The sequence below is a fragment of the Lithobates pipiens genome, unplaced genomic scaffold, assembly GCF_037356315.1.
Source record: "Lithobates pipiens isolate NorthernLeopardFrog02 unplaced genomic scaffold, aLitPip1_a1.2 Scaffold_18, whole genome shotgun sequence".
NCBI lineage: Eukaryota > Metazoa > Chordata > Amphibia > Anura > Ranidae > Lithobates > Lithobates pipiens.
Genome location: NW_027507758.1, coordinates 210704700 through 210724582, shown reverse-complemented (window position 1 = coordinate 210724582; position 19883 = coordinate 210704700). Strand labels below are relative to the sequence as shown.

Below are 19883 nucleotides of genomic sequence, written 5' to 3'. Positions count from 1 at the left end.
TTTATGACAACGCAACCCAAATGGCTTTGCTTACTTTACCACTTAATCAGAGTTTGTACGGCATTATTGCAGGATCATACACGATTCGATTATACCATGAATGAGAAACATATCTGTGAGAAAAAGTTTGTTAACAAAAGAGAAAATTCACCGACATATACCTCTGGGGCTTCACAAAATGTTCACGTTTCACGTCTGCGGCATGGGGCTATTATAATGCTCATCTTTACTAACAGTAAGTTGTTCTCCCATTCACTGTAGGACATTCATATTTACTGTAAGACATTCGTATTCACTGTAGGACACATCGGTTATTAGAAACTGACCACAGATGGCTCATGTTTGAACAGAATCAATACAGGGTTGTTTCAGGGTGTATCATGTTGAGCTTGTGTCTTAAATTATGAATGAAAAGCCTATCTGTGAGTAAGGGTCCTATAATGCTCCACAGGGAAACAACACCTTGTTCACCACACACTACACTACACTGGCTGGGAACATCCCATCCCCATGCTCAGCTGTGCAGATCCCAAGCAGTTAAATTCTATCACTTTACATATTACAATACCTTCCTTTGTTTGTCTCAGGCAGTTGTTATTTTTCGTTCTCCACGGTATCTGTGTATTTTCCGGCGTTTCATCCAGGTTCCCTGCTAGTGCAGAGGGGGGGTGGAGATGGACCGAGTAACTGCACGCCGGCGGTACTTCCTTCGGACGGTCCGTTTCTGATGGCAGAGTGGGGGATGCAGCATAGGTGGGTGTGTTAAAGCGGGGGGTGTTCGTATTCGCTCCGGTCGGAGCCACACGCTTCCTCTGGTATGGACGCGGCTTCCATCTCCAGTTCCCCGCACACACGCCCCTTGACAGCGCAGGTCAGCCCCTCCCCTCAGGCGCGCACAGCGACCCCGCCCCGGGCACCGTTAATTCTTAATGGTACCCCACACATTGGAAAATGTAGGGTGCTTTTGGTGCAGTGCAATAAAAAAAAACACACACACAGACACATGTGCGCACACGCGCACACACACATACAGACACATGTGCACACACACACGCACATGTGCACACACACACACATACAGACACATGTGCACACACACATACAGACACACACACACACATACAGACACATGTGCGCACACACACACACACATACAGACACATGTGCGCACACACACACACATACAGACACATGTGCGCACACACATACAGACACATGTGCGCACACACATACAGACACATGTGCGCACACACATACAGACACATGTGCGCACACACATACAGACACATGTGCACACACACATACAGACACATGTGCACACACACATACAGACACATGTGCACACACACAGACACATGTGCACACACACACACATACAGACATGTGCACACACACACATACAGACATGTGCGCACACATACAGACACATGTGCGCACACACACACATACAGACACATGTGCACACACACACATACAGACACATGTGCACACACACACATACAGACACATGTGCACACACACATACAGACACATGTGCACACACACATACAGACACATGTGCACACACACATACAGACACATGTGCACACACACAGACACATGTGCACTCACACACATACAGCCACATGTGCACACACACATACAGACACATGTGCGCACACACACACAGACACATGTGCACACACACACACACACAGACACATGTGCACACACACAGACACAGACACATGTGCACACACACAGACACATGTGCACACACACACACACAGACACATGTGCGCACACACATACAGACACATGTGCGCACACACATACAGACACATGTGCGCACACACATACAGACACATGTGCGCACACACATACAGACACATGTGCGCACACACACACATACAGACACATGTGCACACACACACACATACAGACACATGTGCACACACACACACATACAGACACATGTGCACACACACATACAGACACATGTGCACACACACACACAGACACATGTGCACACACACAGACACATGTGCACACACACAGACACATGTGCACACACACACATACAGACACATGTGCGCACACACATACAGACACATGTGCGCACACACACACACACACAGACACATGTGCGCACACACAGACACATGTGCGCACACACAGACACATGTGCGCACACACAGACACATGTGCGCACACACAGACACATGTGCACTCACACACATACAGACACATGTGCACACACACATACACATACAGACATACATGCACACAAATACAGACACATGCATACACATACATACATACACACACATGAATAAAGGCCTTTTTAACACGAATCTAGCTTATAGTACAGTACCTTTGCAGCTTCCTCATTCAGCCGGGTACTGCACTGTAGGGGGAAGCAGAGAGCACAGCACAATCCTCTGCACTTTACTTTCACTTTTGAAGCTCACGGAGCTTCTCACAGTGCCGGGGATCGGCTGATCTGACAGCCCTGATCCCATGGCACAATAAATTGAGAAAGAGCAGGCGGGCCGTTCAAAACCGGACCGCGGGCCGCAACTGGCCCGCGGGCCGGACTTTGGACATGCCTGGTCTAAGGCCACGAGAACCCTGGTGTCCTGGTCCGTAGAAGGGATTTGCAAATGAGTGAAGACTCTACGGATATTGACATCCGTTGACTTTCCTGGCATGAAACCAGTCTGATCTATGTTCACCAAAAACGGGAGGATCCCCATCAGCCTGGTGGCTAACACTTTCGTTAGTATCTTCAAATCATAATTGAGAAGGGATATAGGACGGTATGCCGAACAATAGGAGGCATCCTTCCCCGGCTTATGTACCAGAACTATGTGGGCCTGTGTCATCGAGTCAGGTAGAGATCCGGTCTCCAAACAAAGGGCATATAACTTATGGAGTCGTGGGACTAAATCAGCAATGTACATTTTGTACCAGTCACCCGGAAGCCCATCAGGGCCCGGCGTCTTATTAGGAGGTAGGGAGCGGATTGCTGCTTCTGTTTCAGTGATTGAAATGTCTGCTTCCAGTAGGGCCACGTCCTCCCCCGTCAAACCCGTCAGTGAGATACCCTGAAGAAATGAGTGGGTGCTCAGGGGACAACTGCTCAGTGGTGGATCCATACAATGAGGAAAAATACATTTGAAATTCATTAAGGATGTCAGCTGGGTTAGAAGTCACACCCCCTGTCGCAGTATGTATCATGGGTACAACCGTTTGAAATTTGGGGTCAGCCACCAGACCGGCCAAAAGCCTCCCATTCTTGTCCCCAGACTCAAATATCCTGGCTCTGAGTGACCACTCCGAGGAGGTAGTCTTATTAGATAGGTGTAGAGACAGCTCTCTCCGAGCCTGTGCCAGGGAGGAATATGCACCAGGAGAAGGATCCGATGCAAACTCCCCCTCTGCCATACACAAATTGGACTCCAGGTCCTTAGTCTCTGAGGCACAGTCCACCCTGGCAGCCTTTATGGCCGATATGTAATCCCCTCTTATAGTTGCCTTGAAGGCATCCCAGGTGATCTGTGGGGTGGACACATTATCATTACAGTCCCAATATTGAGCAATCTTCCCTCGCATATTCTCCTCCACCCGCTCATCCCGCAGCCAGCGAGTCGCCAGTCTCCAGCCACCCCTGCCCTTCTCCCCCCAAAGCTGCAGAATGACCTCCAGAGGGGAATGATCTGAGATTCCCGCCGGCAAGTATGTTGCTGAGGCTATAAATGGAAGCATAGCCGGAGAGCAAAAGGCCAGGTCTATTCTGGAGCCCGATCGGTTGACCGCTGACAGGTGGGAGAAGCGCTTATCCTGTGGATTCTTCCATCTCCAAACCTCCGTGAGCTGCAGGGCCGTAGCCCATTGCTCCAAATCCGTATCCGGAAGTCTGGTTGGATTGGAAGTATCCAGAGTCCTATCCAGAATACCATTAAAATCTCCCGCTATGAGAAGTCTCGTTACCATATGAGGAGCCAGCCTGTCATACACCGCGTGAAGCACAGATGTCGAAAAAGGGGGTGGAACATAGATGTTCACAATCACAATCAACTGGGCTTCAATAGACAGCAGCAATATGACAAACCGACTCCCCGGGTCCGAGATAACATGTTCAACCTGGCAATTTAGTGATCTATTTAGGAGAATGGACACTCCTCTGGCATAATTAGAATATGTGGCATGAAAGGACTGTCTCACCCACCTCCTGCGTAGGGCCAAATGTCTACTGCCCGTCAGATGGGTTTCTTGTAGAAAAAGAATGTGTGGCTTGTGCGTTTGTAAATACTTAAACATAAGTGCTCTCTTGAAACGGCTATTTAGGCCACGCACATTCCAGGACAACAATTTAAGCTCCATCCCGTACATACATATATAGATAATAGAGCAGTCCATCGGATGAAGAGGGGAGAGCAAATCGCTCTGTCCCCCCACCCTCCGACCCGCCACACCCATAGCAGCATGTGCCAACCAACACCCACACATAGTAAATAGTGCATGTACTCGAGTATAGATATAGCATTAACACATAAAAATTTAGCAGCAAGCAAACAACCCCTGCCAACCCGCCAGAACCAATGAGGTAGGTCAGCTTCATCCCCAAACAAAAACTGGAACAGTCTGTTCCCAAAAGCTAATCGCTGGGCGAGTAGAACCAAGAAGTTCTATGTCCTCCACTCTTAGGTGATGCGATGACAGTACTTGAGTTGGAGACAGACTCGAACAAAAGAAAAAGAGAACAAAAAAGACAATCTAAAATCGAAGAAAAAAAAAAAAAGGAGAGGGGGAGGGGACAGCGTCCCCTAGTGTAACCCTCTTCCAAATGTTATTGCTCCGTTTATTGCAGGATGCAAAAAACACCAAAAGGACGAAACAGGAGCATATGAGGTAATACCGTAGAGGAGTAAGGCCGTCGTAGGACAGAAACCTGCATCAGCCCGGCACCCGGAAACCACCGCAGACAAGGACGCCCTACCGCAGGGTAGAGAACCAGGAGTCTGCCTCCTCCGGGGAATCAAAGAACTTTGTAGCGCCCACATGCACCACACGTAGCCGGCTCGGATATAGCATACTGTAAGGAAGGCCCTTCTCCCTGAGGCGCCGACGGATGTCCTGGAAGGTTTTCCTCTTCTTCTGTAGATCCGCCGAGAAGTCGGGATATAGATGTATTTCGGCGTTTTCATACTTGAGGTTTGGATGTTTCCTGGCTTCACTTAGGATGCGGTCCCGATCGTAGTTAAGGAACCGTACCAGGAACGGTCTAGGTGGCGCCCCAGGTGGGCGACGGCCAGTCGGTACTCTATGTGCCCGTTCCACCACATAGGTCGGCGAGACAGGAGTCAGGTCCAGGATGCCTTTAAAGAAGGCTTCAGCAAAGTCCGCAGGACGATCACCCTCGGAACCTTCTGGCAATCCAAGTACTCGCACATTGTTCCTCCTCAGGCGGTTCTCGGCATCATCGGATTTAGCCACCAGCATTTTAACCGTGCCCTCCAGCGCCTCGATGCGATGGTCATGATTAGCGGTCAGGTCCTCCGCGGCTGATATGCGTGATTCAGATTCTGTGAGGCGGCCTCTAAACTTATCGAGGTCAGCCCGTATGCAGTTACATTCCTCTGCGAGCTTGTCAATACGGGTCAGTAGCGAGGATCTACTGTTTTCAATGGCAAGTAGGATCACCGCCGTGTCGCCAGAGGTTGGGACCTCTGGGGCAGAAGGGCCCCCCTGCCCCGACTCCATGTTCAAATCAGCTAACAAACTGTGGAGGCGGTCAGTCGAGGCGGTGGTAGGGCGCTCGGCTTGCACCAGCTGTTGCTTTTTGCTGGAATGCGGGGTAGCGGTTTTGTGCTTCGCCGGCATGGAGGAAGGAGAGATGGGCAATAAAGCTGATGTACCGGAGTGTAAGACAAAGTCTCTCCCAGGTGGCGAAGTTCCAAATAGACAGAGGTAGTCGGATGACCAGATAAGCAGCGCTTAGCAGCAGCAATCTCTGTCCAGCAGTTGCAGCAGCAGGATGGGAGAGAAAGGGCTGAAGGGAGCAGGGGAGGCCGGGGTTCACACTATGTGGCAGCTGAGTCCAGACAGCATCAACAGCAGGGCTGGATATACAGGAGAGGTGAGGGCAGGCAGAAAGTCTCCCAGGCCTGAGGCTCCTCAATTGGACACTGCCCCTGCTTTGGCAGCCCTGGCCAGGTCAGTATGTGATGGGTAGGCAGGCAAGGATGGGCTCGGACCCCCAGGCGAGGAGTGGCGCGGCCGCGATGGTCCTCCGCGGCCGGCCGCCGTAGGAAAGACCGGGGATCCACAGGCCTCACTAGGCCGCACTAGGCCGGAGCGGTCCGCGGCCTCCCCGTTCGCTCCCAAGGCCCAAACACACCACCGGAGCACTCAGGGGGGAAGCCTAACAGAGGTGGATGGTGGGTGGGGATCCCCTACCTCCCGATGCGGCCTATTTCATCCAAATTTTCGGGCCTCCAGAGCGGCAAGATGGCGGCCGCGAGCCTCCCAGCGGCGATCGTCCCCCAGCCGACAGGAGGGGTGAGCAGGAGAAATGCCGGCACCGATCGCCTCAGGGCATCCCAGGGAACAGGCCACAGTGTTTTTAGGCTCCTATCTGGTCTGGCTGGGAAGGATGGTGGTGGATTCGGTTCAGGATGCCCGAAGCTCTCACATCCGGTTACGCCCCCAACCATTCCCCATTTTAACACCTGTGCTGACCATTTGCCTGCTTCCTCAAATAACCATGCCGCTGCCTTCCACATGAACTGGCCCTGGCCTGTTTAACAACTTGCCGCACGTACCTATACGTCATTCTGCTTCAGGTGGTTGTATTGGGGTGATGCCTGCAGCTGCAGGCAGTATGTTTATGAATGTTCATGAAGGGCTGGAGAGTGGTACAATATTGAGTTTCTGCAGGTAACAGTGTACCAGGACCAATATTTTGGCTATACTGACCACATAGTTACATAGTAGGCGAGGTTGAAAAAAGACACAGTCCATCAAGTCCAACCTGTGTGTGATTATATGTTGTTATATATGTAGCACTGACCCCCGAAGGAGCTTCTGGTTTTATTGGGCTTACCGTTACCTTCTTGACCTCGTCTCTGTCTAGGGTTTCCCATGGTAGATGGCCCAAAGAAATGCAGAAACTGACACTAGATCTTCTTTTGGGCTATTTATTTAGAAGATAAAACAATCTCGTAATGAAGGGTAAAGGGTTAGGAGAAAGTACAGGTACTTTTGGACTACTTTTGGAAGAAATCCAGAGAATAATTGTTTCACAGCTGGATTCTCACAACCTCCGGATAGACCTCCTCTCACAAGGCCTAGCAGCCGGTAGGATGTTAAGTAAAGCGATGTCTCTGCCAGACTTGGATGTGAATTACTTGAGAAAAGTCTCTGCCACAGACTTGGATGTAAAATACTTGAGCGTAACCAAGGGTCATAGACAAATTTAGAGAACTATCATACTGTACCAATATCTCTCAGCTGGTCCGGCGATATTGTATGAATGTAAGTCCATGGAGTGTCCTTCAACTGAGCCTCCAGGCTCCTTCAGAGAAACCAGCCTTGTGCATGGCCTCCTCCTCAAGAGTTCTCCCCTGTATACTTCTCCAGTTGCTGGGCCTGTTCCTAGATGAGACGGCACTGGACCACCTTTGAATCCTCAGGCCTCGACATCCATTCAGGCCTGTCCCTGCAGTTACGTCACCTCGGGCTATCCAGCCCAGAGACTTGGAATTGCATGGATCTGCACCCCAGGCCAGGAGGGCCATGTAGGCTGATCAGGAGGACCAGGACTAAAAAAAACAGAAAAATACCTTTTGGACCGGAACCCCAAAACACGTGATGTCAGTACCTTAAATACAACCTCCCAGAGTGCACGGCAGGAGAACACTCCCACTGGGCTGATTCCGAGAAAACGTGGCACTCAATACATCCAGCTAGACTGGGTTCTACCACTTGCCGGCAGTGACAGCGACACCTGTGGCTAAGGAGAACTCAGTGCAATCCAGCCAGACTGGCACTGAAACCATAATTTAGCAAAATTAGCCCTAAAACCAAACTGTGATTTAAGGAATATTAATTTTCAAAAACATATAGCGCATGCTCGTCAGGAGCCACCGCTACATATATTACACATCTCTGATGTGAAAAAAAGGGGGAAACACTGCACCAAAGCAAAAGTGAGAAATACAAAATATAGCAGCTAACACTCAAACAAACAAAGCTAAACAGAATAGAAGGAAAATAGTGTAGCGCTGATATAAAAGCATACACTTTCATATGTGAAGGTGTGACTAAATATACAAGATACCAATGATGGCTAATATATAAAAAGTCCATAGTGGTAAAACACAGGTAAGTGAAAAAAATTATGAATGATAATAAAAATATGAAATATATAAACTGTGCGGATGTAAAGTCCACAAGTCACTGGGTATGCAAGTTCCGTGCTAAAAAGAACAGAGCATTTATCCCGGTAAGCAGTCCGCATATGATATGCAATGGAAATGTATTGGTGGGGGTCTTCCTACAAGCGAGGTGGAGTCCGCATGGACCAACAGGAACAATAAACAAATCCTTGTCTGAAGTTGTATCAATAATGGAAAGAAGATGGATACTCTTACCAAAAAGGTTGGACACACGTGTCGTACGACAGTGAGTCTAACAAGCTTAGAATCCTGACTGGTCCCAATCAGGTGCTGTGCGTTGAGTGAATCCTGATAAGGGGTGCTGGCTTTTCCATCTCTGGGCTCCGTAAAGGCAGGTACTTCTGGTATGAAATGCTCACTTATCCGTCTCCAGACTCCAGAGGATCATACACTGAACATTTGATTATATCAAGGATACGGTTTAGATAAAGCTCATCATAAAAAACAAAAGAATGAGGGGCTTCAGATGGTGCAGGTCAAAAAACAAACCAGTAGGTTTATTGAAAAAGTCATATGGTATAAATGATATAAAAATAAATCAATAGTGATCTCAAGGTAAAATGAAATGAATAAAAGCAATGTGGGGTACAAGAAATGCTGGCCCGATGCATTTCGACACTAAGGGTCTTCACCATGGGCATACTGTAACCCCTCACATTGCCACTCAATATATAGACTGGTAAATCTCAGGTCCGCCCACATTGGGGGGCGGAACAGGAAGTGAGCAAAGAGATATGCTATTCAAGCATCTATTTGACTCAAACTCAAATATGCTTAGTAGTCCTTCAAATGTATTATTATAAAATACATTAAAACATAAACCATATGAAGATTGTTCAAACAGAAATATGTCCCAAAAAAATAAATAAAAAATGATTATTTTAAGAGAAAACGCAATGGAAGCATGATGGAACAAGGTGTTTAACTTTTGTATTACACCTGCTAAATTCCTCTGACTGTGCATCATCCAAAGGAGTGTGAACCTTCTGAGGGTAGTACTGAGATGGATCGACCGAAAGGGGCGCATCATTCTATACCAGAGGCGTGTGATACTAGTCCAAACTCCTCTCTCTCGGAGTCAGACACTGTCACATCTTTACTTTCGGGGTCACTGTTGTGTGTCATCACTCAACCAGCGGCGTCACTGTAAATATGAATGCTCGTCGCTGGATGGATCATGTGACACCAGTGGCGTGCGTCTTCCCTAGTTACCATGGTGTCATATAGGACGCCAGGAGACTACTTCCTAGTTTCGGATCACATGTACCCCTGACGTCAGCGGCCCACGTGACCGCCGCAGCGCCCGTCATACGAACCCATAGTGTCCACCTCTGTGGCGAGGGCGTCGCCACGGCCTCGCTGCATGCCACTGTCCCCTTAAGTAACTTTTTGCCAGGCGGAAGTTGTCAGATAATGAACCGACAATATATGGGGACAAAAAAGATTCATTACAATGGAAAATTTATAATAGGACATATGGCTGATATTGTACATAAATACAATGTAAGCATAGATCAAGTATAATAAGCACTAAATTATCTTAATATATTAGACTTATATGCTAATATATCTTATGTAAGAGTTATGCTAGTCAGTCACAACAAAACTGGATATTAGTCCCAAAAAAAAAAAATGAAAACTATATACAAATAGGATGTACAAAAATAAAATGGCACAAATAACAGAAAATTAATATTGTGCATATTCCAAGACTCATGTGTACTAAGCAGCAACCTGTAGGGCATCAATGCATATTTTATATGAGTATATATGCCTGCACAGATGTATATAGGAAGACAAATAACCATATGGCTATATGGGGGTTAAGGCAATGGTCATATAACAATATAGGGGGACTGGAGCAGAAGAAAAAATGATTGGACAAGGGATATATTTATGCCTGATTGATAAAGCAGTTTATATCCCAGTCTCTGTTCATGCAATGGGCCGAATAACACTTCAGCTCATGGATCCAAAAAGTTTTGAGGCACGATATGCCCCATAGGCATGGATCTCCTCTCCAATTGGGAAAAAAACTATCAATGATTTGGAACTGGGTACCTGTTGGATCCTTTCCGTGATGCTCCAAATAATGGCGTGGAACAGTGTGTTTATCACACCCCTTTTTTTTATTTTTGCCAGGTGCTCATTCACCCTAATGGAGAAGTTCCTGATAGCGCGGCCCATGTACTCAGGTGGTAAAGTGTTTCATAGAATATACCTGCTGGGTAACCATGGATGTAAAAGTATCAATATTTCTTCTCCCCAAAGCATTATGTAAACAGACATTGCATTTTCTGCATGGAAAGAAGTCTTTGCATTCTGGAAAAAAACTGAATGGGTTTGGGAATGTCTGTGGCATTGGGGGCAACCCAATACAGTATAACCAATGTACACTTCTTGGATTTGGAAATGATAGCCACCAACAAACGCCTGGGGTTTAAAACCTTTCTTAAACCAACCGATAGGAACGGCTACATCCCCGTTGACAGTTGTCACCATCATCAATGGCTAAAATCTGTCCCCTGTGGCCAATTCCTTCGGTTGCGTCGTATCAAATGACAGCAACTTTAGACATCAATCCAACATCCTTAGGCAAAGATTTATAGACAAGGGATATAAGCCATCAGATTTAGATGCAGATATAATAGCAGCTTCACAGATCGATAGAACCTCCCTTCTTGAGACAAAGTCCAAAATCATTAAGAATGACAAATTCAAATGGTCATTTTTCACCACCTTTTCCATTCAGCACAATGAAATAAGGAAGATTTTTAATAAACATTGGAAAGTACTCTGCAGTGATAAAATTATTGGAAGTTTCATTCCAGAAAAAGCAGGAGTTATTTTCAGGGGAGCCCGTTCCATCCAAGGTGACATTGCCCCCAATGCCACAGACATTCCCAAACCCATTTCGTTTTTTTCAGAATGCAAATGCTCCTTTCCATGCAGAAAATGCAATGTCTGTTTACATAATGCTCTGGGGAGAAGAAAGATTGATACTTTTACATCCACGGTTACCCAGCAGGTATATTCTGTGAAACACTTTACCAACTGTAAAACTAGATTCATAGTATATCTCATCACGTGCCCATGTAAAAAAACAGTACGTGGGCCGCACCATCAGGAACTTCTCCATTAGGGTGAATGAGCACCTGGCAAAAATAAAAAAGGGGTGTGATAAACACACTGTTCCACGCCATTATTTGGAGCATCACAGAAAGGATCCAACAGGTACCCAGTTCCAAATCATTGATAGTTTTTTTCCCAATTGGAGAGGAGATTCATGCCTATGGGTCGTATCGTGCCTCAAAACTTTTTGGATCCATGAGCTGAAGTGTTATTCGCCCCATGGCATAAACACAGACTGGGATATCAACTGCTTTATCAATCAGGCATAAATATGTCCTTTTCCAATCATTTTTTCTTCTGCCCCAGCTCCCCTATATTGTTATATGACCATTTGCTCTAACCCCCATATCGCCATATGGTTATTTGTCTTCCTATATACATCTGTACAGGCATATATACTCCTATAAAATATGCATTGATGCTCTACAGGTTGCTGCTTAGTACACAGGAGTCTTGGAATATACACAATATTCATTTGCAATTTTCTGTTATTTGTGCCATTTTATTTTTGTACATCCTATTTGTATATAGTTTTCATTATTTTTTTGGGACTAATATCCAGTTTTGTTGTGACCGACTAGCATAACTCTTACATAAGATATATTAGCATATAAGTCTAATATATTAAGATAATTTAGTGCTTATTATACTTGATCTATGCTTACATTGTATTTATGTGCAATATCAGGCATATGTCCTATTATAAATTTTCCATTGTAATGAATCTTTTTTGTCCCCATATATTGTCGGTTCATTATCTGACAACTTCCGCCTGGCAAAAAGTTACCTAAGGGGACACCGGCATGCAGCGAGCCCATAGCAACACCCTCTCCACAGTGGTGGACTATCGGTTCGTACGACAGGCATTGCGGCGGTCACGTGGGCGGCTGACGTCAGGAGTATATGTGATCCGAAACGACTAAGTAGTCTCCCGGCGTCCTATATGATGCCATGGTAACTAGGGAAGACGCACACTACTGGTGTCACATGATCCATCCAGCGGCAAGCGTTCGTATTTACAGCGACGCCGCTGGCTGAGTGATGACACACCACAGTGACCCTGGAAGTAAAGATTTGACAGTATCTGACTCCAAGAGAAAGAGGAGTTTGGATTAGTATCACACGCCTCCAGTATAGAATGATGCGCCCCTTTGATCAGTGGAATAACGGACGATCCATCCCAGTCCCTCAGAAGGTTCACACTCCTTTGGATGATGCACAGTCAGAGTAAGTTAGCAGGTGTAATACAAAAGTTAGATGCCTTGTTCCATCATGCTTCCATTGCGTTTTCTCTTAAAATAATAAAAACATTTTTTGGGACATATTTCTGTTTGAACGATCTTCATATGGTTTATTTTTTAATGCATTTTATACTAATACGTTTGAAGGACTACTAAGCTTATCTGAGTCAAATAGATGCTTGAATAGCATATCTCTTTGCTCACTTTCTGTTCCACCCCCCCATGTGGGCGGACCTGAGATTTACCAGTCTATATATTGACCTGCAGCATCCGGAGCCCCTCTTTCTTTTTGTTTTTTATGATGAGCTTTGTCTAAACCGTATCCTGGATATAATCAAACCTTCAGTGTATGATCCTCTGGAGTCCGGAGACGGATAAGTGAGCATTCCATACCAGGAGTACATGCCTTTACGGAACACAGAGACGGAAAAGTGAGGACCCCCTTATCAGGATTCACTCAATGCACAGCACCTGATTGGGACCAGTCAGGATTATAAGCTTGTTAGACACTGTTGTACGACACGTGTGTCCAACCTTTTTGGTAAGAGTATCCATCTTCTTTCCATTATTGATACAACTTCAGACAAGCATTTGTTTATTGTTCCTGTTGGTCCATGCGGTCTCCACCTCGCTTGTAGGAAGACCCCCACCGATACATTTCCATTGCATATTATATGTGGACTGCTTACCGGGATAAATGTTCTGTTCTTTTTACCCAGTGAATTGTGGACTTTACATCTGCACAGTTTATATATTTCAATTATTATTCATATTTTTTTCACTTACCTGTGTTTTACCACTATGGACTTTTTATATGATTAGCCATCATTGGTATCTTGTATATTTAGTCACATCTTCACAAATTGTATGCTTTTATATCAGCGCTACACTTTTTTCCTTCTATTACACATCTCTGCCTGCTGCATGGATTAATGGTTTGGCTGTGCTGACAATATTCCTGTACTGACTATAGACAATATTCCTGCCTGCTGCCCAGATCAATACTTTCCTCTGAACCACTGCACTACTAAAACCACAGGTAAAACACCCATTCCTCACAAGCCTGGGGTGCAATTCTTGGTATGAACAGTATCTCACAAAAGCGAGTACACCTCTCAGATTTTTGTAAATATTTTATCATGTCTTTTCATGTGACAACACTGAAGAAATTACGATTTGCTACAACGTAAAGTAGTGAGTGTACAGCATGTATAACAGTGTAAATGTGCTGTCCCCTCAAAATAATTCAACACCAATGTCTATTCAACATATTAATGTCTAAACTGCAGGCAACAAAAGTACAACCCTAAGTGAAAATGTCCAATTTGGGCCCAATTAGCCATTTTCCCTCCCTGGTGTCATGTGACTCTCTAGTGTTACAAGGTCTCAGGTGCGAATGAGGAGCAGGTGTGTTCAATTTGGTGTTATCGCTCTTAATCTCTCATACTGGTCACTGGAAGTTCAACATGGCACCTTATGGTAAAAAACTCTGAGGATGTGACAAAAAAGAATTGTTGCTCTACATAAAGATGGCCTGGGCTATAAGAAAATTGCCAATACCCTGAGAGTGTGCTGCAGCACTGTGGCCAAGATGGGCATAATGAGTTATTGGCTGTCAGGTGGAGGGACAGACTAAATGTCCACATGCTCATATCGATCCATAACGACACCTACATGGAAATCTCCAGAAGAAAAAGCCCAATCCGGAAACCAGCTTGTGTCCACGACTATAATTTTTTCATGGGGGCAGTGGACATTAATGATCAGATGATTGAACCCTACCTTCCCACTATTGGTACAAAAAAGTCTCCATTTATTTTTTTCAGTTTGCCCATGTAGAACGCCTATGTTATTTACCAAAAATCTACAGAGACCCCCATATCCAATCTTCATTACCAAGAAGAAATTGTCACAGTCCTATTTTATCCTGAAGGCCCATCAGAAAGCATGTACTCCAATTCAGTGAGCAAATTCCATGAACGCCACTTTCCAGAGACAATCACCCCCCCCCCCCCACTAAAACAGGCCAAAACTGTCAAAAGAAATGCCGGGTGTGCTCCAGAGGAGGAGTTAGAAGAGATACCACGTATTATTGTCCCCAATGTCCTTCTCAACCAGGCCTCTGTATAGGTGACTGTTTCCGCCGTTACATTATTAGGGAAGTATAGTAAATGTAATTTTCATTTACCTCCACACCCCTTATGCCACTAAACTGTACATACTTCTGCCTTCTGCAGAACTGACCCTGGCCTGCTATATGGCCATGCTTCTGCCTAACGCTAAACTGTACCTACCTCTGCCTGCTCTGGAAGTGACCCTGGACTGTTTGCCTGCCTCTTGGACTGATCTATTACCCTGCTACTGGAGTAGTGGGATTCATAACACATGGGTCTCGCATATGTGAAGGGCTTCAGAATTGTATTTCTGGATGAAGAAAACACATTTTACTCTTTCCCGGATAAGGATCTGGAGTACGGAGGCTTCAAAGAGATTTGGTTCAGAGAAGCCTCTACCGCTGTCCCCATTCTTTCCTGGCCTGCTACCTGTACTATGGACCATGTTCCTACTTACTACCAGGACCAATATTTTGGCACTGCTGTCAATATTTCTACCTGCACTGACCCTGGACTGTATATGGACAGTATCCCTGCCTGTACAGACCATGGACAACATTCCTGCCTGTTGTCTGGACAATTCTATTCACTGTCGCTGACCCCATCCCTGCCTGCTGCCTGGATCAGGGCTCTCCTGTGGACAACTGTACTACTAAAACCACAGGTAATCTATTGTTTACCCTTTGCTCAGCAGAATATATTTTGGGTGGTAATTCTTGGTATGTACATGGTATCTGTTAGAAAAATTAGGCCTTTAAAAATGTAATGGATTGTCAGGAAATTAGATTAGCGTAATTTATGTCCCTAAAACATCTGATGGTGCTCCTTGGATGTTGATCTGTATGTGGCCAGGCTGTGTAAAAGTCTCACATGTGGTGTTGCCATACTCAGGAGGAGTAGCAGAATGTATTTTAGGGTGTAATTTTTGCTATATACATGCTGTGTGTTGGAAATATCTTATAAATTGACAACTTTGTGTAAAAATATGCATTTTCATTTTTTTTTGCACATTTTCTAAAAAACTTTTGGAAAATAATTAACTGTTCAAAAGACTCATTATGCCTCAGATTATATGTTGGGGTGTTTGCTTTCCAAAATGGGGTAATTTTGTGGGTGTTTCCATTGTCCTGTGCTCCAGGACCTCCAAAAGTGTAATAGGTGGTTGAGAAATGACATGTGTAATTTATGCTCCTAGAACACCTGAAGGTGCTACTTTAATGTAGGGCATCGGTATGTGGCCAGGCTATGTAAAAGTTTCACACATGTGGTATGACCATACTCAGGAGGAGTAGCAGAATGTATTTTAGGGTGTAATTTTTGCTATATACATGCTGTGTGTTGGAAATATCTTATAAATTGACAACTTTGTGTAAAAATATGCATTTTCATTTTTTTTTGCACATTTTCTAAAAAACTTTTGGAAAATAATTAACTGTTCAAAAGACTCATTATGCCTCAGATTATATGTTGGGGTGTTTGCTTTCCAAAATGGGGTAATTTTGTGGGTGCTTCCATTGTCCTGTGCACCAGGACCTCCAAAAGTGTAATAGGTGGTTGAGAAATGACATGTGTAATTTATGCTCCTAGAACACCTGAAGGTGCTACTTTAATGTAGGGCATCGGTATGTGGCCAGGCTATGTAAAAGTTTCACACATGTGTTATGACCATACTCAGGAGGAGTAGAAGAATGTATTTCGGGGTGCAATTTGTGTTAAGCACATGCCTTGTGAGAGAAAGAACCTGTTAATATGACAATTTTGCGGAAAAAAAAACGACAACTTAAAGAAAAAAAAACATGCCTTAGACATTAATGGCTGTGGGTTGAGTTATTTTGAGGGGACAGCAAGTGTACACTGTTACAAGCTGTACACTCACCACTTTACATTCTAGCAAAGTGTAATTTCTTCAGTGTTGTCACATAAGATATAATAACATAGTTACAAGAATGTGAGGGGTGTACTCACTTTTGTGAGATACTGTATATGTTTTTGTTATTCTGTGGTGTGTATGGTGTTTTTCCCTCAGGTGTCTCCATGGCTAATCCATATTCCGTCCCTTTGGAATAAACCTAGAGAGATGATATACATAATATGTGCATCAGTCACTAGGTGTCGCCGTTTGGCATCTATGGACGGATGTGCCATAAACATTTTCTAACATGGTCGCCATAGATTCTTCTCATCCCTGGGGCGACTTTGTGGGGTCATTGTTTTGGTCAGTCCCCGCAGGCATGCGCCTCTGCAGAGAGGACGGGGCAGAGGGATTGCTGCTTCCGCTCTCGCTGTCCTAATGGCAACATACTGATTGGATAGAATTCACGTTTGTGTGAATGCCTGTTCGGGGACACTGAGCATACGCCAATTCCGCCCATGTGATCTGCGGGGTCGTTCCCGGTGTCGTCACACGTCAATTGGCATGGGGACGGCGCTGGGCAGGAGCCTTCTGCAGATAAGAATGGACTGCTTAGAGCTTAGAACTGCTTAGAGCCCATTTCGGGACACACTCTGGCCATTTATTGAATACTCAGTGCAACTAAATTACAGCACTTTATTCCAGTATTTTCATTATAAGGTGAGCTTTTCAGGCCCCAATAATGTTTATTCTGTTGGCTTTATTATTGCCTATATTGACTGGTGCTTTATGCGCTTAACAGATCCCCACAGGATTTTTTGCCCACGGCTTTACTCAGCTTAATGTCCATCTACTGATTGACACAGCCGAGAGAGTCTATCTATATGCCATGCATGATTACCTCCATTTGCTACTGACACCTGGCATTTGAAAGGAATTTGAGGTAAAGATGATGCTTTGCTCTCCTTATGCTATGTGCACATGTATCCCCATAGAAAATGAAAATGAAGAGACAGAATCAATTACACTGGGGGGTTTGTCCTTTACTGGGTGGTTGTAGGTGTGCTAGAAATCCTAGCTAGGTTATATAAAAGGCTGAAGTTGTGGCGGCCCAGAATCTTTGTTTGCAGTGCTTATATTGGTTTACAAATATATATATATATATATATATATATATATATATATATATAGCACCCCCATCCCTGTGCGCATAGGTAAATCGTGCCCACATATGTAACGGTGTTCAAATCACACATGAGCAGTATCGCTGCTTGCGCTAGAGCAAAAGCAACAATTCTAGAGCAAGACCTCCTCTGTAACTCCAAACATGTAACCTATAAAAGATTTTAAAATGTCGCCTATGGAGATTTTTAAGTACCAACTTTTGGCGTCATTCCCATAAGTGTACGCAATTTTAAAGTGTGACATGTTAGGTATCTATTTACTCAGCATAATACCATCTTTCACATTATACAAAAAAACTGGGCGAACTTAACATCTTTTTTTTTAATTCATGAAAAATCGCTGCGCAAATATCATGCGACATAAAAAGACCCTTAGGGCATAGATTGTAAGAGGAACTTCACACCGAAATAAAATAAAAATTTAGCTCTGCGCGGGAGGGCCTGGTATGGGCTGGGGAGGGCCTGGTATGGACTGGGGAGGGGGACTCTACAAGGTTTTTTTCAATTTTTTTTCCATCTATATTGCCGGGAGCAAGTTTAAATTACATTTTTTTTCCTTAGAAGTGTTATTATTGCTGTGGCATGTTCTACACATCGCACAGATGTGCCACTTTACAGGCAGACTATGGGGACCTCCCAGGCACGATATTTAAAGGAATATTTCATTTTTATTGTTTCGCTTTAAGCATCATTAACTACTTCAATACCGGGTCAAAGTGACACCCACAGATGGGATCTCCCATCCTGGGTGGGCGTCATATGACGTCCTCGGTATTTTGCCGCTCCTGGGGGCCCGCAGTGTGCACAGCGGTGATCAGGGACAAGGCTTGTCACTCTGACACAGCCCAACCCTGATTGCAGTAAAGAGCCAATGGAATTGGCTCTTTACCACGTGACCGGCTGTGTCCAATCACAGCTGGTCACAGAATGTCAACAAACCGCAGTAACCAGATGTTACAGGGTACTCCTCCTCACACACTGATCGTGTGTGAGAAGGACATTGCGGTAACATCTCGTTACCGCTTAGTGTGAACACCAACACACTGATTACCCCCCCAATAAAGAGGACCTGCCACCAGCCAAAGTACCTGTCATCACCCGTCCCAGCCCATCTTAGTACCCAAGTACCTGTCCCAGCCCATCTGAGTACCCGAATACCAGTCACAGGCCATCTGAGTACCCAAGTACCAGTCACAGTCCATTTGAGTTTTCGAGTACCTGTCACAGGCCATCTGAGTACCTGAGTACCTGTCACAGTCCATCTGAGTACCTGTCACAGGCATATCGCCATACTCAGAGGAGTAGAAGAATGTGTTGTGGGGTGTGATTTTTGCTATATACATGCTATGTTAGAAATATCTTATAAATGGATAACTTTGTGTAAAAAAAAAATAATAATTTTCTTTCCACATTTTCTGAAGACTTGTGTAAAAAAATTAACAGTTCAAAAGACTCATAATGCTTCATAGAATACACTTTGGGGTGTTTGTTTTCCAAAATGGGGTAATTTTGTGGGTAATTCTATTGTCCTGGTGCTCCAGGGCCTTCACAAATTAATAGGTCGTTAGGAAATTAGAGGTGTCATTTATGCTCTTCGAACGCCTGATGGTGCTCCCTGCATGCTGGCCCTCTGTATGTGGCCAGGCTGTGTAAAAGTCACACACGTGTTATCACCATACTCAGGATGAGTAGCAGAATGCATTTTGGGCTGTCATTTTTGCTATGTACATGCTTTGAGTTAGAAATATCTTATAAACTGACCACTTTGTGTAAAAAAAAAAAAATTTTTTCTTTTTTCTTTCCACGTTTTCCAAAGACTTGTGGAAAAAAATGAACTGTTCAAAAGGCTCATTATACCTCATAGAATAGACGTTGGGGCGTTTGCTTTCCAAAATGGGGTCATTTGGTGGGTAATTCCA

At 44.8% G+C, this 19883-nt stretch overlaps 1 protein-coding gene across 5 annotated transcripts in view; it reads right to left on the bottom strand.

Annotated features, from left to right (window-relative positions):
* Positions 1-19883, bottom strand: part of ARID4B (AT-rich interaction domain 4B) — a 2504499-nt gene that overhangs the window by 1106454 nt on the left and 1378162 nt on the right. The gene's annotated exons all lie outside the window — the stretch shown is intronic.